This window comes from Berghia stephanieae, chromosome 5, assembly GCF_034508935.2.
Source record: "Berghia stephanieae isolate SIO BIC M18660-M18661 chromosome 5, UCSD_Bste_1.3, whole genome shotgun sequence".
In the NCBI taxonomy this organism is placed as follows: domain Eukaryota; kingdom Metazoa; phylum Mollusca; class Gastropoda; order Nudibranchia; family Aeolidiidae; genus Berghia; species Berghia stephanieae.
Window position 1 is genome coordinate 74,559,529 of NC_088364.1, and position 2,500 is coordinate 74,562,028.

Genomic DNA, 2,500 nt, shown 5'->3' on the forward strand with positions numbered 1-2,500 from the left:
AAAGAAAGAAAGAAAGAAAGAAAGAGAGAGAGAGAGAGAGAGAGAGAGAGAGAGAGAGAGAGAGAGAGAGAGAGAGAGAGAGATGTTTACTGGCAAACATAAAATTAATAAGATAAAAGTTAAACGGATTATAAGCAAACAGTGATGGAATGGAATAAAAATAAAGATATATGAATAATAATAATAATAATAAATAATACATGACATTTATAACGCGCATTTTCATCACTGGGTGATGCTCAATGCGCGAAACAATAATATAGTGACATTATTATACAAATGAAACATTATACAAACTACATCAACATAATATTATCATTATACAACAATGTAATAACTAAACATAAAGTCATTAATACAAGATATGTTATAATACATCCACATGCTATGTCAAATACGGAAATAATATAAAATAATGATATAATAACATAAACTAAATTAACATTCATATTGGGGTCAAATTACAAAGATGCATTAATCAAGATGTGTTTTAACAAAGAGATGGTGTTTTAACTTTGATTTAAATATTGATAAGGACTGCGCTTCTCTTATTCTTTTAGGAAGAGAGTTCCAGATGGAAGGTCCGACGTGACTGAACGATCTGCCGCCGTAAAATTTATATTTATATTTATTTGTAACAATTCATTTTGTAGAATCTAGTGCAGAACGTAGACTCCTCGTTGGCTTATAAGTTTCTAAAAATTCAGTAATATACAATGGTGCTTGATCATTAAGGCACTTATAGCACAATACTGCTAGTTTGAATTCGATTCTCACTTTAACTGGTAACCAATGCAGCTCATACAAAAGTGGCAACGAGTAGGATGTTATCTTCTTTCTTAAAATCAATTTAGCAGCCGCATTCTGGATACTTTGAAGGCGTGATATTTTATCGTTGCTTACATTCGAGATTAACGAATTACAGTAATCTATTTTAGATAGTATGAAAGATGTTATTAGTTTGCACGTTACTTCTCTTGTTAGGAAAGGTCTAACTGAAGCAATTCCTTTTAATCCTATTGTCAAACTTCTACATAGAGAATCAAACTGTGCCTGCATAGTCATATGTTGATCTAGCATTACCCCGAGGTTTTTCACACACGTTGAGAGGTTAATTGTGCACCCATTTATATTTAGAGTAAACTTCAGAAAATCATCTTTCAAAACACTTTTTCTACCACACACCATCACCTCTGTCTTTTCATTATTCAGCTTTAACTTGTTAATTTCCATCCAGCATTTAACATCTCTAATACAGTCTTCAACACGGGTAATTAATGAGGGGATATTACTAGGGATATCGCTTACATAGATCTGAGTGTCATCAGCATAGAAATGATACATTAATTTATTTTTAACAAAAATATCCGAAAGAGGTTGAGTATAAAGAGTAAAAATAACAGGACCAAGGACAGACCCCTGCGGAACGCCGTAATTTAGAAGAAATGTTTCTGATACTGCGCCATCGATCAGAACCGACTGAGATCTTGATGTTAGGTATGATTTAAACCAACTAAGCGCAGTGTCTCTTATTCCAAAAGTAATTTCTAATCGTTTAATAAGTATCTCGTGATCAATGGTGTCAAATGCAGCCGAAAGGTCCAACATAGTCAATAAACAGACATGATTTTTGTCAATACTATTAAGAATATCAGTGCATACTTTTAAAAGGGCAGTTTCAGTGCTATGATGTGATTTATAGGCAGATTGGAAATTTTCACTTAAATTATTTAGATGGATATGATACAAGAGTCTTTTTAACACAATGCGTTCAAGCACTTTGGATAGATATGGAAGGTTGGAGACAGGTCTGTAATTTTTCAGTTCGTTTACATTTAGATCGGACTTCTTTAATAGTGGTTTAACAATGGCGGCACGTTTAAACGAGTCGGGACACTACCTGAGACCAACGAACTATTTATAAGTTCAGTTATTGTTGGTAACAGTTCTTCAATACAAGTCTTAAGAATACTACACTTCATCTTCAGTGGCTGGATCGAAAACATGTAGTGGCGTTCCATGGAATGGTCCAAAGCTCGGTGACGATGATGATGATGTATTGTCTAAGTTTTCCCTAATGGATTTTATCTTGTCGTGGAAATAGTTGGCAAAATTTTGAGCTAGTTCGGTGTTATTTCTAGACGCTGGAAGGGGTGTGGATTTCTTACTGCCAAGAAGGTCGTTTGCGGTGGAAAACAGTTCTTTGCAAGATGTAATGCTTTGAAATTTTTCGTTGTAGTGGGCCTTTTTTGCGCATGTGATGGCGTTATAAAGAGCCTTCTTAGCTGCTTTGTAGATATCCTTAAATACCGTTAGGCCACTCTTTCGCCATTTCCTTTCAGCCTGTCTCTTTTTTCTCTTTAATTTAATAATAATAATAATATATAAACAGGGTGTCCCAAACAAAATACACACATTCAAAATAATTGCAAACATGGGGAATATTCTTTTCTTGATGGCTTTCCTCCTTGCAAAAGAACCCTGTCAAGATTCGGGAGAG